This window comes from Equus caballus, chromosome 7, assembly GCF_041296265.1.
Source record: "Equus caballus isolate H_3958 breed thoroughbred chromosome 7, TB-T2T, whole genome shotgun sequence".
Classification (NCBI taxonomy): Eukaryota; Metazoa; Chordata; class Mammalia; order Perissodactyla; family Equidae; genus Equus; species Equus caballus.
The window spans coordinates 85,516,408-85,538,198 of NC_091690.1; the positions used below are offsets into that span (position 1 = coordinate 85,516,408).

Sequence of the window (21,791 nt, forward strand, 5' to 3'; positions counted from 1 at the left end):
AGAAATATTTTTTCCAGAAATTAAGCAATTATTACAGAATATCATCTAGACAGTTGAGTAACAATGACTATTACATGTCCATGGGAAAATTTCAACTTGGCTCTTATTTGAACTTATTTTTATTTAATTCTAAAAAATCTTGAAGTAACTAACCATGGCCTTTAAATTAGAGAAGTAGTGCTGCTCTTCTCGCCTTTTCTTTCTACAAAAGACCCTTATGATCAATTTTGCAACTACTACTTAAAGGAGCTGAAAGCCATTCAAATCCCATGAGACTAAATGCCTCTTCTGTTGGTTTACAAGAAGGGCTTGGATGTAAGAACCACTCTGAAGAGTTCAGCCAACCACCTTCAACTCATAGAACCACCAATATATGCATAGAAGGGAATAATGAAAAGGACAGGTTTGGGAGTCAGATATTTCTCATTCATTCACCAAATATTTGTTGATCACCTTACTATATGCCAAGCATTATTACTCTGATGCTGAGTATACCTCCGTAAACAAAACAGACAGAAATTCCTGAGAAGGGTGTTATGGGATGAAATAAGAGAGGAAATGGGATGGTGGTTGGAGATAGCATAGGGCCTTTAGGCTATAGTAAGGACTTCGACTCTGAGGGAAGTAGAAAGCTACTACAGAGTTTTGAACAGAGAAATGTCATGACTGACATTTTTAAAGGATTATCCTGACCCTTGTGTTGAGAAGAGATTCTAGGGGACCAAGCGTGTTAACAAGATCAAGCTATTACAGAATCCAAGTGAGAGATGACAATGGCTTGGATCAGAGTTGTAGTGGTGAGATGATAGGAAGCAGTTGGAATCCAGATATATCTTGAAGGCGGAGCCAACGGTATTTTGCTAATGGATTGGATGTAGCAAGTAAGACAAAGAGAGGTTTCAAAATAACTAATGTTTTTGGCCTGACTACATGGAAGAATGGAGTTGCAATGAACTGTGACAAAGGAGAGGTAGGAGGAGCAGGTTTGTGGGGAAAGATGATGAATATGGTTTTGTATATTTCAAGTTTGGGATGTCTATTACATATCCTAATGGAAATATGGAGTCATTAGTTGATATATGAGTTGGAGTTGAGTGAAGAAGTCCAGGCTGGAGATCCAAAATTGAGGGTCATCATCATAGAGAAGTTATTTAGAGCCATGAGGCTGGAGTGACGGTAGATAGAAAAGAGTTCCAAGAATTGAACACTGGGGCACGCCAATATTAAGACAGAACTGGGTTTGTATGTAACAATAGCTACTTATAAACTCTGAGACCTTCAATGACTTATTTCATCTCTCTGAACATTTGTTTTGTTGTTGTTGTTGCTTAAACCTGTAAAATAGAGATAATATTGGCAAGTCTTTCATGATTATTGTGATGACTAAGTGAATTCCTCATTTAAAGTGCTTAGCACACTACCTGGCACATAGTAAATAATAAATCTTAGCTACTATTATCATTACTTTTAAAACCAGCATTTTTCTTCCAAAATGTTGCTGGTTGCCTCAGTGATGATATACTCATATAATCAATACAGAGGTGATGCCTATTATTTATCTAAATAGAAAGTAGCAAACTGGAAGTGTACAGTGAGCCACTCCCCCCCATATCTAATATGTTCAATAAGTTACACTTTTAGCCAAGAACCTTCTTTTTCAATTAGTTAGCTTTTGAAGTCCTCCTAAATATGTGATTTTGCTTTAATCTCTTTTGAAAATTTTTACTTATTTTCATTTAGCTGCCAAGATCTATGAAACAATAATAGAGACTCTCTTTTAAAGCTTTGGCATTCAGTTTGGCTGACTGCGACAAAAATAAAAAACATGGTTGGTGAAGTTTGAAATAAGGACACCCTTCTTTAACACATTTGGATAATTATTTGTTATGGAAATAATTTCATCCTTTAGAAAAAGATGTCTTCCAATTTTCAAAACAAACGACCTCTTATTGTTCTAGCAAAATAAAATGTATTCTGATTTCATTTTTATAGAAATCCACCATGAGATTATTTGAGAAACTGCTTTCTATGTTAAAAACAGGCATTTATTCCTTTAATGGGCCAAAGCCAGCATGTTTTTAGTGTCAGAGTAGGTTCAGAATTGCTTTTCTTTTGGCCTGTTGCTGAGGTGGCAAGGGTAACCACTGAGAAACAAAAGAACAGAGATATTTTATATTTTATGATGGAAAGAGTATTCTTATAAATAAGGTGAAATTTTTCATTTGTTGTATTTCTTTTTCTTTCCTCACGACAAGACAGAAAAAAATTCAATCCCCAGTCTACCAGTAGGCTGATACTTCCCTGGATGTTGGTCATAATAAAAGTGAGGTGCCCTCTAAAACCAATGTTTTCTAGACCTAAGTCCAAAGATAAGTGCGCAATTCCCTTCTCTGCTGCTAGGTGGCAATTAATGCCTTGGAGAGAAAAAAACCCGCCCCCCCAACCCAGCCTTCCCCACCTAGAAAGATACGTGCATTTTCTCTTCCTTAAGGTAAGAATTCTCTTAAGGATAATGTTCTCTTTCCTGCTTTGTTTTGTCTGAGTGAATTTACATTCACCTTTTCCTTTAATTGTTAAGAATAACACATACAAATCTAACACAGACTGCTATAGCTGGGGAAGAAAAGATCGTATCTCTTAAAGAGGGTGGTTTCCAAGCAGAGTGTATGTTCATGAGTGATATAGAGTAGGAAGTTGCTATAATTTCCCTGCAGGTTTTTTTTTTTTCAATTTTATTAAAGAAATTTCCTGTGAAAGGAATTACAACTGGCCCACGCTAACATTATGCCAAATGTAATATAATTAAATATAAAACAAAAATGGAGAAAGAAAATAATTTTAAACACCTAAAAGCAATTTCAATGTGGTGAAACTGCTTTTTCAAGTAAACTACAGGGAAGACAATTCAATACTTCTTTGTAAAAGTCACAGAGTGATACAATACAAAAAACAACTTTTCTTTCAGACAACCTATTCAGATTTATCTATTCCTAGCAAAATTATTAAAAGACTACACATAGTTTCTATGTATTTATAAGTCTGGTGAATTTGTTCTATACCCTTTTTAAATTATGTTTGTGTATGTTGCTTTTTATGACCTTCCTTACCAAAAGAATATATGTAGTAGATATTTGTTTTATATAAAATTCAAAATATCAAATCCCTGTTCAAAGAAGACTCTCAGTTTGGGTCTTACACCGAAAAGACTCTCCCCAGGCTGAACTTAATGAAGCCTAACACCAAAAGAAACGCTGTTTCTGGCATTCTAGGCCTTCCCTGCGTCCAGATGGCCTGTCTGTAGCCCAGCCAGAACCAAACCCTTCCTGCTGCCTTTTCGTGCTGGCCTTGGACAAGAGCCCCAGGCTACACCAGCTTCCATACCTCTTTAACTCTTCATTGTCCAGGATTTTTAAGAAGAGGTGGGACTTCCAATGTGAATTTGGTTGAGAGATTAAATCCAGTTTTAGGCTTGAAGTTTAGTTTATAAAATGTTTATCCGCATCACTTCCCCCGTCCCCTCCCAGAGCCTTCCTCCCGAAGTGGCTCAGTCAGCCAATTGGCATCAGAGGAGCCCCGTTTGGAAGGGAGTGTGTGTGGGCACTTGCAGGTGAGGACAGGGCTGCCAAGGCAGACTATGCGGTTTGTCCTGTGTCTGCAGCCAGTACCTGACTTGTGCCTCTCCAGAGCATTTGTATACACAGAGCAGTTCTGGGTGTAGGGTGTGAGTAATTTCAAAAAGTACTTTTTAAAATAGCTCGGTGGTCCGACTTAGGTTCAGCAAACAAGGATGCATAATGGAAGATATAAAATGATCGTGTCTGGATTTAAGTGAGAACTTCTTGAAGGTAGTTGTGCCAGAATAACAAATCTACTCTCTTTTGAAAGTACCCTTGGAAGTCTCTCTAGTGGCAGCCATTGTTTTTATCTTGGGTTTTCAAAGGTTTGTCTGTGGGAATTTCACCAGAAGGTAATACACAAGGCAAACTCCACACTTGAAGGCGAAATTTCCCTGTAGTTTTGCTTTTCTCCACATAGAGAGATGTTATTGACTGATTTGCAAGGGTGCTTCTCAGTTGGCCAGAACAGATGTTTTCAGACGAAAATCTATGTCACTTTCCTTCGTATTTTTGAATCTCATTTCTTGGTTCTGTGCTCGCTGTTATTTTTAATTATTAGTATTATGCCTGTTGCCAAGCTATTCCACTTTCCACAGAGTTGATTAGAAACCTGAGAAATCCAAGCCAACATAAAGTCCTGGTTTCCAGATCAGACTACACGAACAAAGAAAAAAAATTGCAAAAGTGCTAGCTTTTACAGAGCTCTTAAGGAAAAGAAAACAAAAAATGCAAAGAAACCTAGAGCTGTAGAGAACGGAGCTTAAAAACAGGAACCCATGGAAAGAAGAATGAAAGGACAAGAAACCGTATAGCACTAAGATGAAAAGAAAGTAAATACAGGACAGAGTTAAAATAGATCTGATGTATCTATTGATTTGCAGTGTTTATCCTGGAGTGCTGGGTGGCTACTCCAAGCAGCAGAACCTCTCTCAACAGCCAACATAAAAGGAACATTCTGGCACTGGCATCCCATTTGTGGCTTCAGAACTGAAACCCTTCTCTTGACCCCCTCCACCTGCTCTGCTCTGTTCAGACCTTCACTCCCTTGGTTTCAGCTTCACCATTCGCTTCTCAGCGTTTGCCTGGCCCACAATTGCACGAGGTTGTCTTCTGCGCCATGACCTTGTCTCCTTGTAACTAAGATGATGAAAATTGGGACTCTCCATCCAGCTATGTTGTCTCAGACCATCTTGGGTGACATGCCTCCCAGTTGGACCCAGTCCTCAAGATTCTTCCTTCTGTGAAAAACGCAGTGAACTAGACAGGCCTTTAGGAAAGATTATGTCCTCAGGAGAGATATGATATCACTATGGTTCAATGCACATTTCCAGAAAATAGGCTGAAATCACCTAAATGCAGAAACAGCAGAAAGGTCCATCATTTCTGGACTTAAATGTCTGTTTTTCAGTTTTACACATTACCTTACTTATAACTTATTACCTTACTAATAACCCATACCTGATGGATTGTAATTGGATCTTTACAGAACGATAAAATACTACTCCCACAGAAAGTAAATATGAGAAAAAAATTTATGAAAGCAAAAAAGGAACTAACACATGGAGTTAGACGTCAACTTTTCCTCTTAGAAAATCTTAAGAAAAGCCCAATTAAAGAGGAAGATTGTTTTAGAATAAGTCATCTAATGTTTGTTTAATGCTCTTTTTAAAAAAAGTGCATTTCATTTCTGTGAAAAGAATTTTACTTCCCCTTTCATTTTGAGGAGAAGAGCAAAAACTTGGGAGCACCATTCCTATGTTCTAGTGTAAAAAGAAAATTGCCAGCATGAGAAATGCTATGAATTTATGAAAAACAATAATTTTCTCTCCAAATTAAAATGTATTTTCCTCTACTTTTCCCATCACCATGAGAGTATATGTATAAAAAAGGGCATTCTTCCATAAAACCCTTTGATCAGATTTCACAACTCTAGTCCTAAGCTAATAAGAAGTCTTTATTTAGTTTCAGTCTTTCCAAATAAGCCTGTAAGTTTCTGACGCAAATACCAGTTTGATCCTGTCTGTCCTCTGTCCCTTGACCTCCCACTGGAGTCTGGCTCAGTCTGTTCGCCTAAAAAGGTGAAAGTAGACCCTATATCTATAGAGCATTTTAGTCTTTATGCAGGGCCACACAGAACTGTGGGGAGCTCCACTTGGGGCCAGGAAGGAGCTAGAGACTGGCTGCTGTCCAGTTCAGCTGGCTCAAGAGAAGTTCAGCTTCCTTGTCTTCTCACTGACAGTCCCTTCCGTGCTGACCTTTGACTAACTGGCAGGGCTCTTTGAGCTCTGACCCAGCTTTGTCTCTGCCCCCACTCTTCTTCCCCACGTTGACGGTACTTCTGAGAATGGGGGAAAACCTGAGGAAAAGTTGCCAGGAAAAGTGGAAGTCCTGACTTTCGAGCCTCTAAGGATTTTCTCCCCCTTCTTGATAAGGGGTGCTGTTAATTTAAAAGGACGTCAACACACGGCATGCAAAATTTGCGAAACCACGGAGAATTTAGCATGGTCTCTGTATCAGGGTAGATTACAAACCTCAGGAGAATATGCTAGTCCTTCGGCAAATATGCAATAGTCTTTTGAAAAGTCCATATTTACTGGAACTTTTTGCAAACGTTTTGCTTTCTTTTTATAATTATTATTATCATTAGTTCCTCTGTGTAGAAATAGATTCGAGGGAAAATTAAAATGCATGCAATGATTAAATAGCTTATAGAATTTGATGATAAAACCTTTAAAAATGCAAATGATTTCTCAATCATTTAATTAATTTTGAAAGAAACCTAACCAATATATACTTAAAACCCTCCATACGATGTTTAAAATTTAAGAAGAAAAGTAAATAATATAGAGTCACAATTATAAAATTGTAAAAGTACCTTTACAATTGTAAAAGTAAAGATTTGATTGTATTTTCCTGATTTTTCTTCTCTTTGATGGCTCCCTTTGATGACTTTAGTGATAGTGGCTCAGTTGCATGCTTGGCATCTCTCCTCCTGCTGACTTTGAACAAACAATTCCCTCTCTCATTTGGGGGTATCTGTAACCCTTTCATCTAGCCCACTTTCCTTACCTTCCAAAACTGGCATTCAGCTGAAACCAGAAAAAAATCTTTTTCCAGTTTGTTGACAACTTGTTGAAGGCAATTGACTGCTTTTCAGTAGAAAACATTTCCTTCCCCTATTGTGTCACCTCTACCCCCTAAAACACTTCACAAAGCTCTGGGTGAGCTTTGCCAGACAAAGGCTTCCTTAAAAAAAAAAAAACTTAGAAGCAGCTGATGTCACAGACATGAAGTAGTTTCTTAAGAAAAGAGTCATTGCTCGCCACCCGTAATGTCTAAACAGTACAGGGCACCACAGTGCTGGAAGGGGCTCCCCAGTTCAATCCTACTCATGAATTTTACGGACAAGGAAACTGAGGCCCAGAGAAGTAAGGATATATAGTCCAATTTCTAGAGGAAAGATTCCGCACTTTTTCTGTATCATGGACCACCTCGTCAATCTGGCGAAGCCTGTGGATTCCCTTTCAGAATAATGTTTAAGAGCATAAGATAAAGTACATCAAGTTGGACCCCCTTCCTTACACCATATACAAAAATTAACTCAAAATGGGTCAAAGACCTAAATGTAAGAGCTAAAACTACACAATTCTTAGAAGAAAACATAAGAGTAAATCTTTGTGACTATAGATTAGGCAATGGTTTCTTCAGTCTTTTTAAAAATAACTTTATGGAAAAATATAATTCATGTATCATAAAGTTCATCCATTTAAAATATATACAATTCAATGGTTTTTAGTATATTTACAGAGTTGTGCAACCATCACCATGATCAAATTTTGGAAGCTGCTTTATTTCTTGTTTTTTTTTTTAAAGTTTTGCACCTGAGCTAACATCTGTTGGCAATCTTTCTTTTTCCTTCTTCTCTCCAAAGCCACCCAGTAGATAGTTGTATATTCTAGCTGTAGGTGCCTCTGGTTGTGCTATGTGGGATGCCGCCTCAGATGGCTTGATGAGCAGTGCCATGTCTGGGCCCAGGATCCAAACCGGCGAAACCCCGGGCCACAGACCCGGAGTGTGCAGACTTAGCCACTTGGCCACGGGGCCGGCCCCTGGTTCTTGGGTTTTTTTTAAATAGTAAGGAGGATTTATTGGTTCATGTACAGAGATGATGAAACAATGACTAGACTAAGTCTGTTTTCTTCTGCCATTTTGGCTTTTTTTTTTTTTTAAACAGCTTTGTTGAGATTGATTCACATATAATTCACTCATTTAAAGTGTATAATTCAATAGTTTTTGGTATATTCACTGAGTTGTGCAACCATCACCTAGGCAATAGTTTCTTAGATATGACATCAAAAGCACAAGCAACAAAGAAAACAAATAAATTGTACTACATCAAAATTAAAAACTTCTGCGCTGCAAATAATATCATCAAGTCAGTGAAAAGGTAGCCCGCAGAATGGGAGAAAATATTTGCAAATCGTACTTCTAAGGGACTTGTATCCAGAATATATAAAGAACTCTTAGCTTAATAATTAAAAAGATAAATGAGGGCTGGCCGGGTGGCGCAGCCGTTAAGTACACATGTTGCGTTTTGGCGGCCCGTGGTTCGCTGGTTCGGATCCCAGGTGCGGACATGGCACCGTTTGGTACACCATGCTGTGGTAGGCGTCCCACGTAAAAAGTGGAGGAGGATGGGCACGGATGTTAGTTCAAGGCCAGTCTTCTTCAGAAAAAAGAGGAGGATTGGCAGTAGTTAGCTCAGGGCTAATCTTCCTCAAAAAAAAAAAAAAGACAAATGACCTGATTAAAGAATAGGCAAATGATTTGAATAGACATTTCTCCAAAGAAGATATACAAATGGGCCATAACTACAAAGAACACTCAACATCATCAGCCGTTAAGAAAATGCAAATCAAAACCATGATGAGATACCACTTCATACACACTAGGATGGCTGTAATCAAAAAGACACACAATAACAAGAGATGGAGAGGATGTTAAGAATTGGAACTCTCAAATACTGCTGGTAGTAACGTGAAATGGTGCAACAACTTTGGAAAACAGTTTGGCAGTTCTCTAAAAGGTTAAACAGGGAGTTACCATGTGACCCAGTTATTCCATTCCTAGATTCTAAACCCATTGGAAATGAAAACATACATCCACACAAAAACTTGTACGTGAATGTTCATAGCAGCATTTTTCATTATAGCTGAAAAGTGGAAACAACTTAAATGCCTGTCAACACGAATAAACAAAATATGGTATATCTGTACAATAGAATATTATTTGGCAATAAAAAGAAATGAAGTTGTGATACATGGTACAACTTGGACGAACTTCAAAAATTTTATGCTAAGTGAAAGAAGCCAGTCACAAAAGACCACACATTGTATGATTCCATTTATATGAAGGATTCAAAATAGGAAAATCTATAAAGACAAAAAGTAGGTTAATGATTGTCTGGGGCTGGGAAGTGAGGGGAAGAGAGTGGGGAATGACAGCTAATGAGTATGGGTTTCTTTTCGTGGTGATGAAAATGTTCTAAACTTAATGATGGTTGCATACTTCTGTGAATATATTAAAGCCATTGAATTGTACACTTTAAAGGGGTGAGTTTTTTTTTTTGAGGAAGATTAGCTGTGAGCTAACTGCTGCCAATCCTCCTCCTTTCGCTGAGGAAGACTGGCCCTGAGCTAACATCCATGCCCATCTTCCTCCACTTTATATGTCGGATGCCTACCACAGCATGGCATGCCAAGCGGTGCCAGGTCCGCACCCGGGATCTGAACGGGCGAACCCTGGGCCGCCAAAGCAGAACGTGTGCACTTAACTGCTGTGCCACCGGGCTGGCCCCTAAATGGGTGAGTTTTATGTTATGAATTAGATCTCAATAAAGATGTTTAAAAAAAATAAAATACGTGAGAATCCCAAGGAAACCAATTCTATTGAAATGCAATAATCAGAATATTAAGAATTCTGTGTTACAGTAATATATGTGCTCCTTAATAACACATTAGATTATAAGTATTAACTACCATATTTTTGAAGTAGTGGTGAGCAAATATGGTATTTTGAGATATCAGCAACAAATGTAAGAGCAGTAAGAAAATGTCTGACTTCTATAGGTGAAAAGTTCTAACTACTGCTAATACTCTGTAGTCTCTTGTCTACATTAATAATCTAAGGACTACATGCTACATTTAAGCCTACAAATGGGAGGAGCTGAAAGATAGGGCAGAGGTGGTGAAGATCCTAAAGGAAAGGCTAAGTTTCAATTAGAGGTCAATGAAAATAATTATGCAGGTTTTTTCCATTCCAAATTCATGGATGCCCTGAATTCTGTGTATAGACCCCTTGGGGGTCTGTCAAGAGAGTTAGTGAGAAAGATGTTTTAAAATCCACACCTACTGATTCCATCCAGTTCTCTGTCTAACTACTCTTTTTTTTCTCTTACTCAAGGGGATTAGGTAGAAAAGAATGAGTTTTATTTAAACAGCTAGAGTCAGTTCTAAAAAGAGAGGGAGCTGAGAGTTGCTTGTATGGGAATTTCTAAAGAAAAAAGGATTTTGACTACAATCCTCCCCTTCCTTCTCCATCTCTGCCCAGCCTCCACAACCACCTCCACCCACACGACACATATAGACCACCACCAAATGATGCTGTAATGCTTCTCCCTTTCAACAGGAGACATTGATTTAGAGAAATAATTGTTGTTTAGAACTCTAGTAGAAATGTGGATGTTGAAAAGTTTTCTCAGAGGGAATATTTTCAAGAATTTGCCTTTGAATGCCAGGTGAGGCAGAAAAGCTGCTGGCAGCGATTGAGTCAGTTCGAAACAGGGTAGGGTAGCCGAGCTCAAACCACTGATTTTAGATTTTTGCATAAATGTAGTCACTTTTCAGGTTAGAGGAGAGCTGACCAAAGCATGCCATCTCTAGAGACAGCTGCTGATACATGTGGTCACTAAGAGGTAGAATAGAGGAAAACAGAGACAAGTCAAGTTGTTTGCTCCATTAAATTCAAGTGACAACAAATATCAGATGATTACAATATGTATGCACCAGTGGAGTAAATCGTTTTTTAAAATGAGAATAGAATGTGTGACATTCCTGCCATTATTTGAAATCTGGGGCAAGGAGGTTTTTGGGTCCTCCTCTGGACTGTGCCTTCTTTCTCAGTCGCCTCCACCATGTAATATGGTACTGCCTCATAGAGAGTAGAACCTGGACCATGGTTTGGGGTTGGGCATTAAGACTGTGGCCACCTTAGTACTGGGACTTAAAAGGTTAGACAAACCGTGATCATATTTTCTAAATTATATTTAAAAAAAGGACTTGTTTTGACCATGGGGTTTTATAGTTCTTTCTGTCATCAAAAATTCTCTGGGCAATATACTTTTATACCAAAACACTAGAGTCAAAAGGACAGAGTTTTTAAAATTGACAGAATCTGGAAAACCCGGGTTGAATGGCCATCATGATTAGAGATATCCCAGATCAAAAGAATTGGGAGTGCAGTAAAAATGGATACGCACTGGGAAGGTCCAGAACAAGATTATCAGTCAGGATTCCAAATCAAAGCAAAATGATGAGTCAGAACCCAGCAGTCAGGTCCAGAGATCCAGGTACTTACTTAGAGTAAAGATCAGGGCAAGCCACCAGTCAGAAAGCAATAGAAGAGAGGCAACAGATGAGCTCAGAGATTCTAGGGGATGAAGGTAGGTAGCCCAACAATGCTCCAGTAACCAGAGCTCTCCAGGGACTGAGGGAGACAGACAAGTAGGCAAGATGGCAGACTTGAAGACTGATAATGATACTGAATCTGAATCTCAAATTCGTGTGCCCAGTGCACAGGAAGCCAAACACTGAGACACCAGTGCTTGAAGATGGAGAAAGATTTATCTGAACTGGCCAAAATGAGTAGGCGGGAGCCTGGGTTCACTCAAATCCGCCTCCCCCCAACTGAAAGCAGGGTGGTTTTATAGAGCTTAGGGCTTGGCAGGAGGAGCTTCAGGGAAACAAAGGGGTCACTCCCAAGAAGCCCCTGGGCAATCTGACTTCTGGGCTTCAAGGCTGCTTGTGGGCCGGCCATTTGTGATTGCAACCTCCCCGAAGGCATTCTTTTTCTTCTGCAAAACAAACTCACAAGTCCTGAAGACCCCTGAGTCACCCCTGAAGTTACACAGGAAAAACAGCAAATTGGTTTAATATGTACGGTACCCCTCAGGTACTCAGCTTCAATAACAGAACAGCTTCTGCCTCGTCTAAGATTTGCTGATTCTGACTGGGACAGAGGTTAATCTCTGCAAGGCTATCCTCAACCTACAAATGGGAGGAGGGGAGAGATGGGGCAGAGGTTGCAGAACGGAGGAAGAGATGGAGGTGGAACATCAGCTGTTTCTGGTGGGCAAACTCCTGACAAGCCACTATGTATGCGCATATAGAGTTATATATAGATAATAATGTTAATAGCAACAACAATAATAATAGCTGATATCTGGCACTGAGGTGTTATTATTGTTCGCACTTTATATATGTTAATTTATTTATTGTTTACAACATGCCTACTAAGTGGTAGTATTATTATGTTCATTATGCAAAAGAGGAAACTGAGGCAAGTTAACTGAGGAAAAGTTAAAGTGATTTGCCCAAGGTTGAATAACTAGTGAATGATAGAGGTGGGATTTCAAGGTAGGCACTGACTTCAGTCTTCCTCTCTGCTCCATTGCCCTCTTGGTGTGTGTGTTTGTGTGGTGTGTTCATACCCATACACACAGGTGTGTGTGTGTACACATATCTTCATATACATATATACACACGCACACACGAGTAGATACAGTGGTGTGCTGGAGCTTGTTTGTACTAGCTCACAATAGACAAATGTGCACATCTCTTCCCAATCCACGTTCAGTGGCATCATACTGGTAGCTTGAAATTAGCCATAGCGGGAGTATTTACAGCATGAAAATTGGTAAAGGCAATAAATCAAGACTTATTTTTTTCAAGGGCTAATTTAGCAGCACACCACTGGGTATACATACCAAGTAGATATACATATCAAATGAATATATATATCTATATAACATATGTAACCAAAAACATAAATAAATTCACATTATAAGCTACAAATAAATTAAAAATCCCAAATATAAAACAAAATTTAAAAATACTAAGTACAAGAAATACGTTGGCTGTGTAATAAGTTTATGTTGACCTACTTTCTCTCACACTGAGCTTGTGCTGGTTAAAAGATCAAATCAAAAGACTTCTTTAGAAGATATTTGCTATAAAATGTTAAATTAGATTTCAGTATTAAAAAAAATGCCTTGATACTGCTCTGACGACAATACTACATGATGTGTCTCTCTCTATCAGTCCTCGATCTGCTATGTTGCTAAAAATATACTAATTGAAACACTCCAACCCTCCAACCCTGAGGTTTGCTGTTACTGTTTGTTTTTCAGTTAGACTCATGATAGAGTCAGTAGTGAAAAAGATACATTATAATGTCTATTTATGGCTTTTGACAAAATGTGCCTATGGGTTGCTGTGAATTTTCCTACGAGATGCACTGCCTGGGATCTGCACAACTTTTGTTGTTTAACTTAATAAAATCCTCCGGATGTGGATTAACTTCCTTTGCTCAATATTTATTATTGTTTCATCCGCAATGAAATGGGAACTGTACGCATTTTGATAGGTGGGCTGAAAGGCTTCTAAATCGCACTTGAGCCTCTTAGAGTGAGCCCCATTATGTGCAATAATCTGATTTTATAATTTCCTGCAGTGAAAACCAAACCTAAAGAAATGTTCTTGCCACCTCCTACAACACAGCAACAGTAGGCAGCTCTCCCTGTGCCCTTGGATCCTCCCGGCCAAATGAGTGTCGCAGAGTGTGTGCAAGGCTGGAGCTCTGGCTGGAATCCTGAGAACATGAACAGATTACGTCCTCATGCTCCAATCGCAATAGGATGGAGTCAGTAGGCAGTAAGAATAATGGGACTGGATCTTTTTTTGTTTTAGCAAAATAAAACATGTTGACTCTTCTCAGTGTCATCTTCTAATGCCTGACGTTCTCTATTTAACAAAAATGTATCTTGGGTGAAATGGTTGTCCGAACAGTTTCTGAGCACAGTCATTACTTGCAATCATGCTGAGAGGCAGTGGAGACCATGACTGCTGTCTGGGACTATAACTACATCTCTTCGTCTCAAAGGACAGAGCTGAACACAACTAGCTTATTATTATTATTTCAAGTTTACATAAGTAAAAAAGGGTAGTTATGCATGAGTTGGAGGAAAGCAAAGCTCAAAGTAAATATATTCATGTATTTCATAAACATTCATGTGTTTCATAAATAGTCAAGGAATCAAATCAAAATAAAACCGGTCAACTTGATAGAAACATTATGCTAAGTTTTACCCCCAAATCAGTTGAAGTGAACTTAAAAAAACTTCATATTCTCATATACTACCTTTGGAATCCTAAAATTACACCAGAATTATTTCAGAAGCCCTAACATGCTACATCATATCCATTTATCTTGGTAGATAAAGCTATTACCAAATCATTCGTGAGGACAGTTGGCTGGTGTTTTTTCTGGCTTTATTGGACATAATGAATTGATTAAGATTGGAAAGATCTCATTAGTAAAGATGAGAACCCTGCTTATGCCATCTTAAGAAAACTAGAGAAGAAAAAAAAAGATTGGAAAGAGAGATAAGGCAAGCAGAGGATAATAGAGAATACAAGGTAACTAAACAGAGCCTGAGGGAGCAGGCTGAGTTTTACTCTTGCTGCCATGGAGGATATAATTTGTTAAACTTTTTATGGGAAAGATGACTTTGAAATCCATTATAATTATTAATTACATTTTCTCATTCTCCTTCTAGAAAACAGAAAATAGGATAATAATTCTTGATGTACACATAGGTTTATAGGTGAAGAATTACTATAGAGATTGCTTTTAAGGACTTAGCAAATTCTTTTTTTTAATTGTCTTATTTATTTTTTATTGCAGTAACATTGGTTTGTAACATTACATAAATTTCCGGTGTACATCATTATATTTCAATTCCTGTGTAGATTACATCATGTTCACTGCCCAAAGACTAATTACAATCCATCACCACACACATGTGCCTAATCACTCATTTCACCTTCTTCTCTCCCCCTTTCCCCTCTGGTAACCACCAATCCATCTCTGTTTCTATGTGTTTGTTTGTCGTTGTTTTTATCTTCTATTTATGAGTGAGATCATACAGTATTTGACTTTCTCTCTTTGACTTATCTCACTTAGCATAATAACCTCAAGTTTGCAAATTCTAATGTTCGTTAGAACATTCATTATTTCTCTGCAAAAAGTGGAAGGAAATGTCATGGACTTGCCTGTCTTATACTAGATTATTTATGTATCTGAAGTTTAGATATCTCAACACAGTACACATACAATAATCCAAGAAAGATACTGTTACCCACCAAAACATAAATACCCAAGAACTTTTACAGTGAGACCACTCAATACTTAACGGTGTTCACTCAACTCTTAAAAATCTGACTTCAGCAACATTATTATTGGATCATTTGTATCCAGCAGATTTCACCCATCATCATGTATGCTACATTTAACAATTAACTATTCTTCAATGGTTATAATGATGTAATTGTTTAAATGTATAATTATTTTTAAATTGTTTAAGATAATCCCTTTGTTGGGATGCTTCTAGTGTTTAGAATCCCTCATTGAAGCTCTTCTAACATAATTTGTTTTCTTAGGACGTGGTGAGCGCAGGAAGGCTAACCCAAGAACAAAGAAATTATATGGCTCTTTGAGAGTTCAAATTTAAAGTTTCTATGAAATGGATTGGAATGGATCTATGCAAAATCATCCTGAAGAGACATGAATCCTAGGTCAGCAGGACTGGCCTGTTATTTGACGGAAGAAGCGGTCAGTTGTGGAAGCATAAAAAAAGGACAGTGTCTAGAACAAACGTTGGTAGTGTTCATCCAAGTGCTCTCCTGGGAGAGAGAGTCCCAGCCAAATTCCTCTGAATATTGCAACTCCACTGGCGAGGACATTTTCAGAGCAAACGTGGATTCGGGGGATTATAGCCAATGAACATCCAGTGTTTCCAGCTCCCTTAGCATGATGTGAGTATTTATATTGTAGGAATCATGCAACAGGCTATGACAGTCCGATCCCTTTAAATGTTGGATTATTCTAATGCCACTGGTTCTGATTCCAGCCTCACCAAGCAACAGTCTAATTAGGATCTTGAATGTCTGCTTAAAGAGGGGAGAATGGGCTAGCCACATGGATGTGACCTATTGCTGTGACATTCGCTGGTTATTGCAAATTAATAAAGTGGCTTTTCTGGTTCGACATAGTTATGGCAGAATGATTTGTTAAAATATTTTTTTTATTTTGTTCTCCCTATATTTTTCTCTTCCCCACATTTCATTAGGTAGTGAGGCTTTATAATGCCTTTCCACAGGGATTTTGGGGAGACAAAAGTAGAATCAGCTTCAAGTTCATGGTTTTTCCTACCTTCTTGAAAAGCTAAACTGATTGATCAGACAGTGCTGGGTGTCCTGGAGAGCTGGGAGAGACAGGGTCTTAGAGAAATAAGAGGTTTTCTAGGAGTTGCCCTGAGGCTGGGGAAGGGGAGATGTTAGAGCTTGAGAAAGTACAAGACCTTGGAGGAAAATGGCTGCACAGAGTGCCCAGGAAGACTTCTGAGTCCCAACCATCATGAAGGCCGCAGTCACCATTCTTGGCCGTATCCTTCAGACTACAGCCGTAGGTGTTGGGGCAGTAACTGGACCATCGGTGCTTTTGCGAAGAATTGCTTATGTTGAATATCCTCCAGGTTATAGCATGGGAGTTTGGAGTTCAAAGTAAGTTTAAAGAACAGAAAGAAACTTGGCTTTTCTTGCACATCTGAGTGTGGCTAAGATTGTTGTGTACAGCATATCAGTCTTGTGAGCTTAGTTAATGGGAATCCATGCTTAGTCTGCAAGAAAATCAGGTTTTTGAACCTAAAATCTGAGGGCCAGACACTGGTCTATGGTAAGAAGTACCATACTGTAAAGACTCTTGGAAACATGCTACTTCCTTCTTGAAACAGTGAGCATCTGCATAAGCAGTCGCCCTCTACATACACAAACCCCTCTTTGTTTTTACCGTTTTTTGAAAGAAGCACTCTTCTTAGATGAATTTCTACCAGCCCTTCAAAGGTTTAAATTATTTTATACAATCTGTAAAGAGTTTGCTAAATAAATGTAACTTTAATCCTCAAGTTATTGAGGTTTTATTATGGGATTTACCTAACTTTTTTCATAGCACCTATTTAATTAAACCTTCTTTTGAAATAATTATAGATTCACAGGAAGTTATAAATATAGTACAGGGAGGTCTCCTATACCATTCACCCAGTTTCCCCAAATGGTAACATCTTATATAACTGTAGCACAATATCAAATCCAGGAAATTTGCCTTGGTACAATCAACAGATTTTATTCAGATTCAGATTTCACAGTGTTACATTCACTCGTGTGTGTGTGTGTGTATGCGTGTGTGTTCTGTGCAATTTCATCACATGCATAGATTCATGTAACCACAATCACAATAAGATATAGGACTGTTTTATTTCCACAAAGATCCCTCATGCTATCCCTGTATCGTCACATCTTTGCTCCTCCCCTCCCCCAACCCAAATTCCTAGAACCACTAATCTGTCCTCCATCTGTATAATTTTATCATTTTGAGAATGTTCTGTAAATGGAATCATACAATATGCAACCTTTTGACATTGGCTTTTTTTAACTCAGCATAATTCTTTTGAAATCCATCCAAGTTGTTGCATGTATCAATAGTTTTGTTTCTTTTTATTGCAGAGTAGTATTCCATAATACAGACATACCACAGCTTAACTATTTACCCATTGAGGGATATTTGCGTTGTTTCCAATTTTAGGCTATTACAAATAAAGCTACAAAAAACATTCTTGTCCATGTTTTTGGGCACAAATTTTCATTTCTCTGGATAAATGTGGAGGAGTGTGATTTCTGAGTCATGTGGTAAGTGTATCCTTAGTTTTTTAAGAAATTGCCAAACTATTTTGCAGAGTAGCTATACCATTTTACATTACCTCCAGCAATATATGATAAAGGCAATTTCTCTGCCAGTATTTGGTTTTGTGACTATTTTTTATTTTAGCCGTTCTCACAGATGTACAGTGATATCTCATGGTGATTTTAATTTGCAATTTCCCTAATGGCTAATAACATTGAACGTATTTTTATTTGCCATTCATATATCATCTTTACAGAAAGACCTCTTCATGTCTTTTGCCATTTTCTGATTGGATTGTTGGTTTTCTTACTGTTGATTTTTGAGAGTTCTTTATGGTGCCTTACAGATGTTTGGTTTGCAGTATGTTCTACAATAGTTTTTGGTTTGCAAACACTTTCTCCCAGTCTGTGTTTTATCTTTTCATTCCCTTTACAGGATCTTTTGCAGAGCAGAAGTTTTAGGTTTGGTAAAGTCCAATTTATCAACTTTTCTCTTACAGATTATGCTTCGAGTGTCATGTCTAAGACCTCTCACCTAGCCCTAGGTTCCAAAGATTTTCTCCTTTGTTTTCATCTAAAAATTTTATAGTTTGACATTTTACATTTAAATCTATGATCCATTTTGAGATAGTTTTTGCATAAGCTGTGAAGTTTAGGTTGAAGTTGATTTCTTTGCCTATGAATGTCTAGTGGCTCTAGCACCATTTGTTGAAAAGACTATCTTTCCTCCACTGAGTTGTTTGTACCTCTTTTTCAAAAATCAGTTGGCCATAGTTGTGTGGATCTATTTCCCTATACTATTCCGTTGATCTATGTATCTATCCCTTCACTAATAGCATGCTGTTTTGTTTACTGTAGTCTTAACATATAAGATCCATTTTTAAAAAGCATTTCTCTGAATAATAGCAATCTATTTTTTTTTGAGTGTTTATATATGCCAGGCCTTGTTTTAAGTGCTTGACAGGCACAGATTCATCTAATCCTCACAAAAGCCTATGAGATGATAACGTTTAGGCCCATTCTATAGATGAGGAAACTGAGTGCAGAGTAGTTCAGTAACTCTCCTAGGAGACGCATTTGGAGCTCAGGCCCATGCCCTAGCCACCGTGCTTTATTGCTTCTCTGACGCGGACAGATTTTTATCTTCTCATAGCATTGCTTTTCCTGGACTCTGCATTGGCATTTTGCCATCAATCTGTGTTGAGAGACGGCATTAGAAACAGCTCTATGAAACTTATTATTGCATTTACTGTAGGCAAGTTGATGACGATATGCTTGATTACGTCACATGGTGTCCTCTTTAGGAGGACAGATGGGAAAAGTGTTTCTCAGATCTCAGTACCAGGAATAGATATATTTCTCCTGAGTAAGTGGTTTGTTTTTATCTCTTGGACATTGTGAAACTGTATGAATGATTACATTTCCCACTTTGTGCTGGCTGCTAAAAAGCTCAAAACCAAATTTTCAGCCTATCTTTAGCAATGAAGTGTACTGGGTCTAATAGTACTTCTGACTTCATCTTATTTTTTCCACCGTAATTTCCTCTTGTCCCTATTTCCTCTCTAACTCACTTTTTTTCTTTTGACTTTTTATTATTTATTTATTTATTTATTTTTTGAGAAAGTTTAGCCCTGAGCTAACTACTGCCAATCCTCCTCTTTTTGCTGAGGAAGACTGGCCCTGAGCTAACATCCATGCCCATCTTCCTCTACTTTATATGTGGGCCGCCTACCACAGCATGGCTTGACAAGCAGTGCCATGTCCACACCCGGGATCCGAACCCGTGAACCTCAGGCTGCCAAGAAGCAGAACGTGTGGACTTAACCGCTGTACCACCACGCCGGCCCCTCTTTAGCCTTTTTAAAAATTAAAATATACAGGTAAATAGTATAAAAAGTCAAATACAAGACTTTTAACAACAGCGAAACAAAGTGGGAGTCCCTTTGCCCACTCCTTGCCTCCTCTGATCTCTGCTCTGCAGAGCCCACTTTCTTCACATCTCTTAGCTATTTCTTCCAGTGCTCATTCTGTTTCTTCTTCTCTTGACTTTTTGCTTTAGGTATTATCTCCTGATTTCCTCTTACAGAGAGTGGGGTTTCATTTTCTTACACCACCGTCTACAACACACACTCTTTACCTATAACCATCCTCCCATTGTAGTCATATCACAATTTTGGTTAAGCCCATTTTCAGTGTTTACATTGTTATGCCTATGAAGATATTGTTCACAGGTGAGCTGTTTCTTTATAACTTATATAATCATTTTGTTTTCCCTTAGGTTAATAATTGTCTTTTTTGAACTTCACTTTCCATACAGCAATCGTTAATCTCTGCCCAAGCCCTCTGACAGAATTATAAATCTCTCCCTCTATCAGTTTTGTTTGTTTTCTCACAGACGTCTCTTCTGGATGTCGTCCTGGAGCCTCTCATTGTCCAGCTCGCGTCTGGACTGGTTGTTCTCTGGAACAGCTGTCCAGCTGTCATCCTGAGACTTGCCTTTTTCATCATTTTGGGAATTCCTTCTGCATCTCTCTTTTGTTGGATCCCTTATTTCCTAGGCCTCATATTTCCCTCTTGCCTTCCTCGCTTGGTTTGGTGGAGCTCATCCTGCAATAGCTTACTGAGAAAAAGTTCGTGAAAGGTAAATTTTTTTGAGAACTAGCATGTTTGAAAATGTTTATATTTTAGCAGCACACTTGAATAATAGTCTGAGTATAGAATTCTAGGTTGGAAATAATTTTCCTTCAGAATTTTAAAGGCATTGCTTCTTTATCTTCTCGCTTTCCGTGTTGGTACTGAGAAGTTTGACACTAATACCGTCTATGGGACTTGAGGTTGGTTGGTTTGTTTTCTCCTGTCTGGAAGGTTTTGAGATCTTCTTTTTCTTCCTAATATTCTGAAATTTCACAATGAAGCACCTTAGAATAGGGTCTTTTTTCATCCACTGTGCAGAATGAACCTCAATACAATGGGCCCTTTCAATTTGAAAACACCTTTCCTCAATTTTGAGAAATTATCATGTATATTCTTATTTTAGTAATTCCCTCTCTTCCATTTTCTCTGCTCGCTCTTTCCAGAACTCTTGATTCAGTTGTTGGACCACTTGACCTGATCCAATTTCCTTCTCAGTTTTCCTTTTTTCTTTCTGGGAGATTTTCTTAACTTTGTCTTCTAACTCTTCTATTGAATTTTTACATTTCTGTTATCATATTTATATTTTCTAAAGCTCTTTCTGGTTCTCTGATTGTCCCTCCCTTTAGCCCCCATTTTTGTTTTGCTTTGTTTTTACATGGCATCCTGTTCTTGTTTTATGAATGCAATATCTTCTCTTACCTGTCTAAGGACATTGATTTTAGTGTTTGAAGCTTTCTTCTATTTCCTACATTGCCATCTCCCTCTGAACTCTTTTTGTATGTTTGTATTTCACATTACTGACTTTTTGTAAATGGCTGTCTATTCATATTTAAGAGTGAGGAGCTTCAATACCCTCTGTGAATGGGCAGAGCTTATTGACTGTTGGGCATCACAGTATTGTCACATTTCTTCTTTTTGAGGCAGGCGGAGGGACCTCCAAATGTCATTATTGGAAGATCTTTTCTCTTAGGCTGTTCAGTCAGTCAATCAAAGAAATCCTTTTGCATGGGTGTTTATGAATCTGGCTTCCAGCCTTCTGGGAGCTTATTGGCTGGGGGAGGGGGGTTTGGGGGGTGAGGGGCTGGAGGGTGGGGTAGGAGTAGTTCATCCTTCCATATAGAGACTTCCATTTAATCCCGCTCTCTTCACCTGTGCCTGATGCACAAGCCCAGAGCCTTTGACCCAGCCTCTCAAGAGAATAGATGTCCTCGCTTCTTCTAGGGCGGTGGAAGTGGAAGGGTAATCACTTGGCTGTGCTACGTTGGGAAGAAGATCTGGGGACCTAATTGGTTGTTATAAAGACTTTCAAACAATCTTTTCTTTCCACCTACACCCCACACTCCCATCTTCAGAGACACCTGTTGCCTTCAATTTTAGAGTTTCCCAGGGTTCTGTGATGCAATTTATCTTCCTTCTTACACCTTTCTTTAATTTTTCCCAGTGTGAGAAAGCCTGAATCCTGATT

The 21,791-nt window shown here is 38.4% G+C and overlaps 1 long non-coding RNA gene across 1 annotated transcript; it reads left to right on the forward strand.

Annotated features, from left to right (window-relative positions):
- Positions 1–2,437: 2,437 nt before the first annotated feature.
- On the forward strand, positions 2,438–16,005 carry LOC138925221 (uncharacterized). The gene is made up of 3 exons (XR_011441142.1): positions 2,438–2,491; positions 13,407–13,606; positions 15,395–16,005. It is a non-coding gene; the product is annotated as an uncharacterized lncRNA (long non-coding RNA).
- The last annotated feature ends 5,786 nt before the right edge of the window (positions 16,006–21,791 follow it).